Source organism: Pogona vitticeps, chromosome 1 (genome assembly GCF_051106095.1).
Source record: "Pogona vitticeps strain Pit_001003342236 chromosome 1, PviZW2.1, whole genome shotgun sequence".
NCBI lineage: Eukaryota > Metazoa > Chordata > Lepidosauria > Squamata > Agamidae > Pogona > Pogona vitticeps.
Genome location: NC_135783.1, coordinates 143,435,739 through 143,449,874, shown reverse-complemented (window position 1 = coordinate 143,449,874; position 14,136 = coordinate 143,435,739). Strand labels below are relative to the sequence as shown.

Here is a 14,136-nt window from a genome sequence, read left to right as displayed (position 1 = left end):
TTGCTATCATTCTCCCAGGCTCCCTTGCAGTCTGTCATGCAGCAGTCACCATTACAGAGCCGTGGGGGAGCGAGGAAGACCAGGCCACAACACGGGACTGAGGTTAGCCTCAGGTCCATCCTTTGTATAGAAAAATAACAAGGAAAGGTACTTCACAGTCTAAGAGTATAGAACATCAAAAGTTTGAGTACATCATAATTCGCATGTCAAAATGATTCCATAACAGGGATCACCATCTTCCCTTTCTCATCGGTTACTTTTTCCCCCTTACTTTGAAGTAATGCATGTAGGAATTACCTCATCTCTGGTCACAGTTTATCATGACAATAGTTTAAAACCATTTGTGACCAGAGATGAAACAATTCCTGCATGCATTACTTCAAAGTAAGGGGAAATCATCATAATCTTAGAGCTACAGAACTGGAAGGGATTCTATGGATCATTGAGTTGAGCCCCTATCAAGAATGCATAGGGGCAAATTACGCTCCCAAACTCTGGCTCAGCAGCCAGATACCTAAACCACTGAGATATCCAGCAGTTCAACAGTAACAGATGAGAAGGGGAAGGTGATTTTAATTATTTAACTTTAAACCTATTGACTAAGTAATTGGCAGCACTACATTTTTGCTTCATAACAAAATGGCCTTCCCACATGATGTGACAGGATTCAGGACTAGCACCCAGTCCCCCACATTAAAGCCACAGTTCTTTGCTTTTGCATGTCCACACCAACATCACACCCCCAACTGTCTACATCACGAAAATACCACCTATAGACACACCCCTATCTTCACAAGAACATACCACAACTAATTGCATGGGGGAAAGCTTCTTTCAATTGTTCTGGCTTGAAAAAGTAGAAGCCCCCCCCCCGCCCCCAGTGTAGGAGGGGGAAAAAGGCACTTTGGGAGCCAAAAGGCCTGGATTGATTCAAATTAGTCTTTGCATCATGTTAAAATCCTGCAATATATGACCATATAGTCAACTCTAAGTTAGACAGTAGAGCACTGCTTATGCCTGTTATCCTTGTACTTGTCAATATCGGCTTGTCGGTCAGTTGCAAATAGTGCTGCTGGTCAATATGGGGAATAATACCTGACCATTTGAAACTGAACAGCCTCAGAGCTGAAAATTGATGAAACCAACAAACTTGTGCAAAAATTCTGCAAATGACAATACTTCAAACACACAACTGTCAAACTTAATGTTGCACAGGAAGGGGGTAAGATTCAGCTAGGAACTCATATAGAATCCTGCGGAGCATCCATTCCTGCCTTGGATTTTGCAGGGAGAAACTGAGGACATGTTGCAGGCAGGCGAGCAGAGAAAAGGCAGAAAATCCAGCAGAAAACTGTTGGACCAGGAAGCATTTACATTTGCAACCTTAAACTAGCAAACAACTGGAACCTGGAAAGTTGTAAGCTGGGTCTTTCGGATTTGAAATGTGCTTTTTTTTGAGAGAGAGAGAGAGGCTGTTTCTTTGGCAAGTGTCTTAGTGATTATCTTGTGTGTATTCTTTTTAAAACTCCAAATATTCCCTGTGAGGCCATTCACCTCTTTCCAGTAATAATGAGGGGGTCTCTGTCTAGATATGCACACATTCTGTCCCCTATACAGTTCACCTGTCATGGGCTACATGCAAGAACAGTAAGGGTACTGAGTTTCTGGGGACCACCATGCCAGGGCAATAGGATCCTTTCAGCTTCCTGATTCAGAGATGTTCGTGCTCCATTTTTGTAAAGAACAAAAGAACATGGCAGATCCAGTTCTAATCATTCAGAGTGAACTGAATCTCAAAAACATGCAGGGATAAACGACTTGTCTCACTTGCTTTAACAAATGAATAGATAGGGGTGGTTGAGGTTCACCTTGATTTGATGGTCTACTTGAGCGCCCTACCAAGCTGCCCTCCCTTCCCCCCCCCCATTTTTATTTGCCTTTGGCTGTTTGTAGGACACATCTAATTTCAACTTGCTTTTTGTCCACCAGTATCTTGAAAGTAACGGTGGAAGGGGTGACGAAACTGGAGCTGATGGGAGATGGCCTCTCCTGGGTAAAGTTCACGGCATTTCAATAGAGCAGCGAAGATGAGAAGAGAACTGCAAAAATGCTACAAAGTTCTTTAAAGGCTGGTGGGCTGGGAGGAATATTGATGAGTCCGGGCTAGGAGTGGGAAATTGGTCAGCTCTTACTGAAGGGAATTGATTGAACAGTTCTGTAATGCAAAGCGTAGTGGAGATGGGGGAAAAAAGCAGCCGCTTCCTTTGTCTATACTTAGATGCCTGTGTGGGGGCCTGTGATAGTTATGTCAATTAGTGCAAATGGAGGTCCCATATGAGCAGCTATTCCAACTGCAGAACATTACTCATTCAGTGTTAAAAGATTTCAGCGGCCCATCAATCTTCCTAGAAGTAGAAATATCTGCCGAGTGCAGCTGAATTGCAGCACACTACAGTAAAATTGCCCCTCATATTTCTGTATTCCTCTTTTACAGAGAAATGCTGGAACCATCTTTCTCCAGCAAGAGGAGTATCTCTGTTGGACATCTTCTGTTCCCACAGTCGCCACTGCGATGTTAGGGAAAGAAGTTAGGAAAACCAGGAATGGGGACCCGAGTCCCAGGACTCACTGTCAGGTTGGACTTCAGTCGCACCAGTGACTTGACTCAGGTTTTTTTTTTCAGCGACTCCGGCTTTTTTTCAGCGACTCCGGCTTGATTCATGACTTGGAGCCCTCTCACCTCCACCCTTTTACCTGCGGGGGAAAAAAGCTAGCTTCTAATAGGGACTTGGACTTGGGACTTGGGATTTGATGCCAAAGACTTGTACAGTACTTTGGATTTCTACCCAAAGCCTTGTCGACATCCTTAAGAAAAACCTGCCATTTTGCACTTTTACTCTTTTTCGCTTTCCTCTATCCATCAATTAATTCTGTCCCCTTTCTTTAACAGTTCGCATATTTGTTTGCTTATTGAATAAATTCTACGAAAGATGAACAAAAAGGCCTGCATGGACATTTGTATGCATTTTTATACATTTCTCTTTGAACACACACATTTTTATATGCCCTTTTGCCAAAAAGGTATATATTTTTTTCCAAGCACTTGCCTCTTACCTAATGCTTCTCATAGTTTTGTCAATGGATGAATGTGAGCATAAATTATTCAAATACACCAATTTTGTGCATGGAATTTCCCCTACTATACATTTAAAAAAATGGAGAATGGCTTTGCCCAATCTGGAGAGGTCTGGCTACCACACTGCAGCCCCATACACAAATGGTCCAAGAAAGTGCAAATACAGGAAGTTCACCGTAAAATCCAAAGTGAACAGAATCTTTCCCTCTCTCCCCAGTATAGCCATTTCCAGCTTCAACTGCTTTATGGTTAAGATTAAGGCTGCAGCTGTAGGCAGAAGTATCCTCTGAAAACCCTCTGATGCTATCTTTGCAATAAATATGTGTAAGATTTCCCTCTGATTTGATGGATTTGCAAGGATGAAAGATTAGAAACAGTTGGGAGGAACAGGATATGGTTTGGTTCAGGAGACACTGTATTCATCCAGAGGGATTTATAACTCCAGGAATCTGGTCACTAAGGGTTTACTTTATAGCAATAGGATAAGCAGAATGGGAATGTATACACTGTGTGGATGGGTTTCCTTGAGTCTCAAAGGAAATGTGTGTCCTAATCCTGCAACTGAGAAGAGTTGAAATCTATTTAGCTGAAAGCGGTAGTCACTGAACTACACCAGTTTTTGTCTTATGATACTGGTTTGCCATTGCTCACTTGATGACTGCTTGGATCTTGACCATCTCATGGCAAATGAACATTCACCTTTTTTTTTTTAAAAAAAAAAATCTCCATTCAAAATCAAAACCTTTAATGAAAACATTTCCCATTAACCTCATGCTATCTTTGAGAGTTTGTAGCTTTCTGCTGCATTTAATGGAGGTTTTAAAAAAATTGATTAATGGATAAATGTACGAAATATATTTTGTAACAAAACTCCTGGCTTTTCACTGAAGCAATGTTTAATTGAGAATGCACTACACTCCTCATGATAATGCAATATTTTCTTTTTCACATTAAGTTTAGATGATTGCTTCTCAGTGTTAACTTTTCCAAATGTGGGAAGATATTCAGCTAGAACACTGCTCTCTCCGATTAATAAAGCAAAAGAGTGTCTAACAATGCATTCTGATGATCTCTTTAAGAAAAGAAGAAAATTGGTCCTAAGCACTTTGGAAAGGAAAAAAAAAGAGACAGCGGGAAAAAAATCAAGTAATGATGAGAATTAGAAACGAGACGATACGGAAAAAAACCACAGAAAATATACTCAGTGCTAGATATCATCCTGCAGTAGTTAAGGCTATTTAGTTTGGGTTTCATAATACTACTTGTTCCAACAACATGTTTCTAAAGATCTTTTTGTCCTCAGTCATGCTTTCCTGCCCACCTCATTTTGTGCCACTGAACAAGGACTTAAGTAAATTGTGCCAGCCTTCACTCACAGAAGGTACTTCCATCCAATCTGGAGTGATCCTCTCCCCTCCTCCAACACAATATAGCTTCCCTTGTTCAGTAGGGTCTTGTGAACCCGTATGCAGCATTTTAAAGGCTGCTGTGAGGTAGAGGGTTTGGGATGTCGATTCACCTAGTCATTTGAATTCAGCCTGGCTCATGAGATGGCAAGTGGGGACTGTACTAAAGTGTGGCAGTGTACAGAGGTATTGTAAAGCATTCTAGTGACTCCCTATATCCTCTGCCATTCCTCCTTCCCAGAGTTTTGTCCCCACTACCACTGTCACTCAATACTCCATGACAAAAGGTTGACTCTTAGGGTGTGATCATACGGGCGGACAGTTCATATTTTGGACCACTTGTGGCACAATCCAGTGAGAGCTCTTTCCTAGCAATCACACAATGTACAGTACAGCAAAGAGTGTTCCAGCCCAACCCCAATCCATGTCCAAGCTAGAGCCAGGCTGGCAAATGGAATGGTCACTTCAAGACAGATAACTCCTAGCAAAGCAAACCTTTCTGGTGTGATCAAATGTGCACCATTTTTATTTATTTATTTATTTATTTATTTATTTATTTATTTATTTATTTATTTATTTATTTATTTCACTTATATGCCACCCACTCTACCCAAAGGTCTCTGGGTGGCTGACAACTGAAAACAATTAAAATACAATAAAAGATAAAATGATTAAAACACAATTAAAATACAATCTAAAAATCGCCATCAGGACCCACAGTTGATGTTATTTCAATTAAAAGCCTTCTGGAACAGGAAGGTTTTGACCTGGCACCTGAAATGTCATTTTTTTTTTACCATCTGATCCCACTCTTAGTCCTTTGTTGGCTCTTTTCAGGGAGCTCCCTCCCATTAAAGACTTCGCCCTAAAAATATTTTCCTGCAAAACTTTGTGTTTCTGTGAGACTGCAGATGGTTCTGTCTGGATGGAGCTGCTGAACAGCTCAGTGATTTAGGTACACCTTCCTGTGGAGCCAGAGGTTTAAAGTTCGATTCCGCACTGTGCCTCCTTGACAGGGTCTGGACTCAATGATCCATAGGGTCCCTTCCAGCTCTGCAGTTCTAAGATGATGATGATGATGATGATTCAGTATAGGTATTGTCATGTGGGCCACATGAGCAATGGCACTCACTCTGTGGGACAAAGCCATGCTCCTGGGGCTTTGGTCAAAGGTAATAGTACATAATAAGTTGGGAGATGTTAGATTTTGATATTGGTGCAGAATATTACATAGTTGGATAGCTCACTGCTTTAGGCTGGGGAGCCAGAGGTTGAAAGTTCAATTCCCTACTGTGCCTCCAAGGAGAAGACCCACCTTATGTGGCCTTGGGCAAGCTGCACAACTCCATGATGCCCACAGAAGAAGGGAATGGGAAACCACTTATGTGTATTCTTTACTTAGAAAATCTCAGAAAGCGTCACTAGGTCAGAATTGACTTGACAGTGCACAGTTATTTATTTTAACATGGAATATATCAAGTCATTTCTAATAAGGTTTTATCAGTCCCAGACTATAGATCCACCTGGTATAGGCTAGACACTGTAATCTTTTTCCAAGCAGTTAGCCCCCATTTTCCTAAAATTATTTCAACTAATAAGTGTGGGTAGGACACTTTGAGGCTGATGCGGAAACTTCAGATGTTCCAGAATGTGGGAGCCAGTTTACTTAGTGGGGTGAGAAAACACCAACATGTCTCCCCCACTCTGGCTGCACTACACTGGTTGCTCATCTGCTTCTGCGTCGACTTCAAAGTGCTAATGATCACTTATAAAGCCCTAAACGGTTTGGGACCTCAATATTTGGCAGACCGTCTTCTCCCACCCAGATCTACCCAAATCACCCGTCATTGCCAGCAGGGACGGCTGAGGGGTCTGACGCCGAGAGAGGCTCGGAAGGAAAAAACTAGAAACCAGGCCTTCTCGGCGGTGGCCCCTCGGCTGTGGAATGCCCTTCCAACAGAAATTTGGCTGGCTCCCTCGCTGGGTGTTTTGAAAAAACAGTTAAAAACTTGGCTATTTAAGCAGGCCTTCCCTCCAGTCAGCTAAGTTTTTTTTTATTTTCTTTCTCTCACCTCATTCCATTCTGCTAATTTTAATCTAATTGTATTAACTAATATATTAATTGTATTTTATGATTAGTTATATTTTACATTGTCTTATTTTATGTTGTAAGCTGCCCCGAGTAGACATGGTATAGAGGGGCGGAGTATAAATTTAATAAATAAATAAATAAATATCCTAGCTTAGCTGTTCCTTCATTATGCTCAGAAAGTATGGAGAATGTAGTTTCTCTTTTTTTGCCTATATTGACCTATGGTAGCCTTGGTAAAAAAAAATTGTTGGCTTTGCAGATTTGTATGTGGGATCCCAATCCACAACTTTCGGAATAGATATGGATGAAACAGACTTAGTCAGGAATTTGCAATTCTGCAAAGTTACAATGTCAGGCATGGCTGGTACAACAAATGAAAAATGCATTTCAAAATGTATATGTTTGAAAATGAAAGCATGTACATTAGAACAACAACAATAGTAATAACTTTAGAACTACAGAGCTGAAAGGGATCATATGGATCATCAAGTCCAGTCCCTATGAAGGAGGCCCAGTGGCGAATCAAGCGCCAATATCTAAGTAAAGGTAAAGGTTCAGCAGTTCTATGCATGCAGACTCACTTTAATGCACAAAATGCCATTTTAAAAATATGCAGGAAAATAGATGTGCAAACTTTTCACGTGAAACAAAAGTATACCAACAAAGAGTGGAACAGTTCAATCAAGAGTTGACACAGTGGGTCTACTGTAGCTGAGGGGTAACCAATTGGCTTTATGTCAGACGTTCAAAATGTGATACAGATAATGCCTGCACTAATCAGTGCAGTGTCTGCCCATCATCCAGACAGCAGACCAGATGGGGTCGTTTGTTAGCCTTCCAAAGCAAAGAGGGGGTTTATACAGGGACTGTTTGTGCAGGTGAGAAAGAAAATTGCAAAAAGCATGCTAGGCATTGCTCTAACCTCTTCCTGTTTCCATTGTTGATTGCTAATCTACCCGTCCTTGTCAACAAATGCATATTGAGCCTGTCGAAACCTTGAACATGCCCGTAATGTTTCCCCATAACTTTCAGCAATATTCAGAAAGAGAAAAGCAAATGCTAATAAGGAGATATTCTCAATTTGAAAGCTGGCGATGAAGAGCTGACAGCTCATGCATCCTAAGCTTTGAGTGAAAGCCATTTTCTTTAAACATTTCTCCCTCACTCCCCACCTCTCTCTCTCTCTCTCTCTCTTTCTCTCTGTTAGTTGCCACTGAACATGCCGGCAGACAGCAATAAAAAAAAGAGCCTTTTCTGATGAAGCCATGTGCTGTCCCTTTTCTCAGCTTAATAATTTTGTACTCTGCTAACCTGTCAGTCTTTCCCACCAGCAATATTGAAAAATGTTGGCCAAAAGAAGGGCCTGACATGCTAACTTTTCCATCCAACACACTTCTGTTTCTTGCTCATCAGATCATTAAGGAACTGTATTAGCACAGGATTTGCAGCTTCTGTTCTCAGCCATATTCTGGAGCTAATGGGTCCATGAAGTGTTTCCTTATCCACTCCCTGTTTCTAGAGCACAGTCCCAACAAAGTCTATCCTGCTGGATTAATGCATTAGACAGATGAAAGTGCATTTTCAATAAGAGACAAGGAAGTCATCTGAGTGAATAATGTCATAATAATGTCATACTGCTTTTTACAGAGCCCTGTCAGCAGAACGACTGACCCTCAATGTCTGAAAAAGTACAATCCTGTTTTTCAACCTATCCTTAGGTTTTGAGAGCCACAGTCTGTTGCAGAACAAGACTCCAATTTATCAATTGGCCCTATTTTTATCTATTTCATTCAATTGTGGGTTTTTTTTCCATTTTGTGCCTTGTTGTTGTAGTATGTCATCAAGTTGCCTCTGACTTATGGCAACATTATAAATGAGTGATCACTAAAATGTTCTGTCCTCAACAGCCCTGCTCAACTCTTCTAAACTCAAGCCTTGAGGGAGTCAATCCATCTTATATTTGGGCTTCTTCTTTTCCTGTTGTCTTCTGTCTTTTCCAGCATTATTGTCTTTTCCAGAAAATCTTGCCTTCTCATGATGTGCCTCGGTTTTAACATTTTTGCCTCCCGATATCATTCAGGCTGGATTTGATCTAGGCCCCACTTAATCAAAATTAGTTCTGGCTAAGGTTATGAAAGGCCTGCTTAAACACTGAGTTTTAAGTTGTTTCTTAAAGCTAAGGAGGGAAGAGGCCAGTCACACCTCCAATGGGAGAGTGTTCCATAGTGATGGGGCCACCACAGAGAAGGCCCAGCTTTGAATTGCTGATTTCTGGGCCACTCTCATTACAGCCACCCATAACATCCCAATATGTGAGGTCCAGGCTAGTGTCATCCCCTGTCTGGATTTGCACTGTGTTTTCTTGGTGTGCTGAAAGACTCAGTTTGCAGACACCATTAGATTGTAAAGATTGAAATAGGCTTATTTTTTCCTGTATTAAACATTCTCCATTTTCAATGTGTATAGAAAAAAAAAAACATTGTCATCTAAGGGTGAGGCACTTACGTTGCATTGCAAAACATGAACATATAGAACATCATTCAGAGTATTTGCACTGATTCACTGGGCAGTTGACCTGTTAAAACTCCAGTTTCATTTCCTTTTATACTCATGGAGTCGCCATTGCTAATTGAATACCAGTATTCCCATCTGTGATGGAAAAATACTCTCTTTTGCATGTGCAATGACTGGTACATTCTGAATCAAAGTTCCAATTATTTGATTTTTGTTCAGAATAATAAGCCATGCAAGCTCTCTGCTTAAAACTCTCCCTGGCCTTCTCTTTCATCTCTCTCATGGAATCAGGCTTCTCATGCTTCCTTTGACCTTTGTCTCAGAAGTGGTTTTGTTAGTTCTGGCTGAGGAATCTCAGGGGGAATGGGCATTCTTTGCCAAGATGTTCTCCTCTATAACAATTCTAGAAGCAACATGGTTGGCTTTTGGATATGACCTTTGTATTGTCCTTCCCATTCACAGAATAATTCAAGTCATTCTGATCTGGGACTGTCTCGGGACAGCTTCTTCAATCTATGCATTTCTCCCTGAGGCAACTGAGGGCTTCTTGCAAGCTTAATTCCTTGTCATTCAAAATAGATATAAAGGCATCAAATTTTTCAGCTAATGCTGCTGAAATGAAGCCCACATTTTGTTTATCATTTGGTTAAATCCATTCAGGCTTAAGTTATTAAATATAGTTTGCAAACCAGCTATCTTTTTCTTATAGTTTTTCTTAGAATTAAGCCTCAGTCTCACCAACTCCCTTGTGGGAATGTACGCCATAGCTAAACATATAAACACATTTCTTGTCATGTTAATGTCCATGTTGTATGAACCACGTTGATGTCACGTTGATATCCTCGTGTGGTGGGATATGGTGTGTTACTGAGCAGAACACCCTATTGGCTCATGTAAACCTGACAGTTAATGTTATGTAACCTGTAAGAGAATAAAAGGAGGTTCCAGGCATCACTGGGAGAGTGGTTATCACAGAGAGCAGTTATCACAGAACAGTGATCAGAGAGCCATTGGAACAGCAACTTCAGCCGATGATCCTGAGCATGCTTTGTAACAGTTAATTCGACTGCAGTTTCCTTATTTCAGAGGTCTCTCCCTCCAGAACCTTTCAGAGATCTCTCCCATCACTACAGGTTGTTGGAGCCGGATTCCAACACTCCCTAACCCAGATTACATGTGATTTAAAACTAGTGAAGCCATAGAATATCTCTAGGGCATTTAACATTTCCTTTGCAATTTCACATTGATCTATAAAAATCATCTGCTCACCTGAAAGGCTTTTAATTATACAAGCTTAAATTGGCAATGAGATTCTGGCCAGCTTTTTAAAAATATCATATATGCCTTCTTGCACCGTCTAGCAGCCGAAAACATTTTTTTTAAAACAACATGCTGATACATAGGAGCCCAGGTATGTTGGGACCCCTCAACTCTTGGCAAAATTGCTGCTCATGCCTCTTAGGGGACACACAGGGACATTTTATTTAAAAGTGATTATATTTCAACAAAAAATACTTTGGAGGTATTGAAGGCCAGCAGGGGTATGGGTAGCTGCAGAAATGGCTGTGGGAGCTGCATGCAGACTGTGGGTGCATGTTGCCCACTGCTATCTTAAAGCTTCAGAAAAGTGCAGGTCCTCCTGATGTAAATAACTCTGTTTCCTTAGAATGAAAATGAGATTTCCCACTGTGAAAGCAATTTTCAGTGTGCATATTGAAACCAGTGCCTGAAATGAAAAAAAAAGTTAATATAGGATTTCCTCGTAATTATTGTTTTAAAATTAGGATATTCTGCAGCTTTGAATTAAGGACTAAAAGTATTTCTTTGACAACCTGGTACTGCAGGCAGTAGTTGTCCGCAGTTATGATGTTTCCCAGCGTTCCCTGAGTAGCCAGCACCTGTAAAGATCCTTCTTGTTTTCCTTTTGGTTCCTCAAATATTAAAAACCTGTGTGACAACACATAAGAATTAGGAAAAAAAATACTGGAGATATTGCAACCTTGGTATGATGCCTTTAAGAGGTTTTGCCTAGGAAGGAGCTTTCTGGATTGGGGTGAATGTCCATCAATCTGGTAGCAACCAATTGTTCCCTGTCTGCCTCAGAATTTTGAAGAGAGCCACACTCTCTATTAAAGTCTTCTTTTCCTGTTCTTTTTAGTCAGACAGTCTGAGATCTGTCAGAGTTACAGCCATGGAGTCAGACAGTCAGTCATGTAGTCAGCATGAAGCTAGTTAATAAATTAAGCTCTGTTCACACAACCGCATTTTTCTACATAATGCTGTTTGTTTTCATTATGAATAACTGTGAGTAAAATGGAACCTTTTGTTCTTTTCTCCTAGCATTCTCTGAGTGAATTATTGAGACAGTTAATTGCCAGTAGAGGAAACTAAACAATAAGGAGTTATCTACTCTAGGGAGACTTGAAGCTAATCCCTCTCTGTAAGTCTCTGAACTTTTTCTGCTGTATATCTAGAGTTTTTAAGCCACAAAATTTACACACTCTACCAAGAAACCTCCACCTGCATACATGTATAGGTAACACCAATGCTTGGAAAAGTTTAACTATAGTTTCCAGAATCTCCCAGCCAACGTGACTACTGGAAGCTGAAGTTCAAACAAATAACTTGTCAAAGCTCTGGGTGACACCTTTATCTTTATTGGGGCTATTCCATTTTTACACATCAGAATGCCATCATTTAAATGTTATCCATTCAGGTTTTGTTCAGATTTTTAATCATATTCGGATTATGCCTTAATCGGAAATTAAATCAAGGGAATGAAAGGGTAGAACAGACAGAGGAAAAGGAGCCTTGATGGATCAGACCTAAAAACCATGTCGTCCAGCATGCTACAGTATTCCTCCAGTGGCCAACCAGATGCCTGCTGGAACACCCCAGACAAAATGTGAGTGTAAGAGTAGTCTCCAACTCTTGTTTAAAGGTAGATCATCTTGGACACTGGATGTAATGGCAGAAATCCTGTTGTGCTGCTCTGTGTGCCCAACAGTGATGATGCTGGCAGCAATTAGCAGAAATTACAGCTGATTTAAGCATTCCTTTGGTGACTCTGGGTGCACGTAACATTGTTGCATTGTCTATGAGCCATGTACACCCCAAAAGTGCCTTTAATCCGTGGTGATTTGCCCAAGAGGACGATATCATCACTGTTTTAACCTCTATATCACTACCATCATTTGTACCATTAATAGTTTTATCCAGGGCTGGCTCAAGAGCTCCAGATGCTTTTAATGTCAAGAACAAGGTGGTGCTTCTGGTCCACATTCCACCTACAAAGGCCTGTACTGGCAGCTGAATCTTATTTCAACAAGTGCCCTTAGGACAGCATTGGTCAGTGTACTTAAAAGCAGCAGGCTAGCCTAAAGTGCTTCTAGGCACTCCTCTCCCCTTGTTCTCTGAACAGAAGGTGTGGGTGGGATAGTGGAGGCTCAGGCTGAGTACTGGCAAACTGCCATAGCTGTCCCCCCCCCATTGCATCTAGTGCCTGTGGGAGCTGCCTGAATTTGTCCAACAGTAGATACCACTCTGCCTGACAAAGTACTGTATTCTTTCCCAGGCTCTTTATGGCAACACTGGTTATATACCAGTGTGTACAGTGGTGCCTCGCTTAACGAGCGCACCGTATAACAACGAAATCGCATAGCGATCCATTTTTTGGATTGCTAATGCAATCGCTCAACGAGCTTTAGATAGGGAGAAATTCGCTTTGCGAAGATCGGTAAGCGTTTCGCTTACCGATCTTCGCAAAACGAAGCTCCGACGATCAGCTGTTTGGCGGACAAAATGGCTGCCGGAAGCCCCAAAATGGCCGCACACAGCATTTTCGCGCCCTCCCCTTGCTTAACGAGGGCGCGAAAATGGCTGCCGGCCATAGGAAACCTCGCTGAACGGTGAGTAAAGGAGCTTTTTGGAAGCATTAAACAATGTTTAATGCGTTCCAATGGCTTTCCCTGTCCCATTCAGCGATGTTTCGCTATAGCGAAGGTTAATCTGGAACGGATTAACCTCGCTATGCGAGGCACCACTGTATATAACTGTACAGTGCTGCCTCAACTTACGACCATAATCCATAACTCGATATGGTTGTAAGTCGAAGCACCATTTCCCATTGAAATGCATTAGAACGCAATTAATCCATTCTGACAAACAACAACAACAACAAACACACAGGCACACACACAAAATAAAGCACACAGCAAGCCCGGTTGGAAGGTGCTGGGGCTTTAAAAAGACAAACAAACCAAAAATAAACAGCAAAGCAAGCTCTGTCGCTGGGGCTTTAAAAACAACAACAAAACCCAAAATAAAGCACACAGCAAGCTCCATTGCTGGGGCTTTAAAAAATCCTAAAAATTAACAGCAAAGCAAGATCCGTCGCTGGGGCTTAAAAAGAAACCAAACCAAAAATAAACAGCAAAGCAAGCCCCGAAGGCTTTTGCTGGGGCTACAAAAAATCACCAAAAAACAAAACAACAGCACAGCACATAAACATACCTCCTCAGCCCAAAATGACGCTGCAAAACCCACTCAGAACAGTTTTTAAAAAGCAGAAAACAGCACCTTACCTTACCAGGCAGCCTTCTCCGATGGCACACTCTCTAACTGCTGGGGCAAAACAGCTACAAAGAAGCAGCCTCTTCGCCACCTACAGTTAGAAATTTGAATTTACTGCCTTTCCCCCTGCCTTTTTTGTGTTCGTAACTGGAAGCTCCAGCCGCAAGTCAAAACAAAATTTTGCAGCCAGAGCTGGTTGTAACTCGAAATGCTTGTAAATAGCGACAGCTGTATGTTGAGGCACCACTGTATATAGTTTATGGCTATATACAGCTGCAAGTAGTGTTATTTGATTTGTGACAGCATCCATACAGCTCCCCAGAAGTTTCAGCTCAGGATGTACAGTAAGTGGCAAAGCAGAGCAACTGCATTGTCTGTTTGACACTGTGGCCATAGTGAATTACGCACCTCTGTAT

At 41.4% G+C, this 14,136-nt stretch overlaps 1 long non-coding RNA gene across 1 annotated transcript; it reads right to left on the bottom strand.

The window, feature by feature from the left end:
• Positions 1-2,263: 2,263 nt before the first annotated feature.
• Positions 2,264-11,091, bottom strand: LOC140708262 (uncharacterized). The gene is made up of 2 exons (XR_012088415.2): positions 10,981-11,091; positions 2,264-10,874 (listed from the first exon to the last, which is right to left on the bottom strand). It is a non-coding gene; the product is annotated as an uncharacterized LOC140708262 (long non-coding RNA).
• Between the last annotated feature and the right edge of the window lie 3,045 nt (positions 11,092-14,136).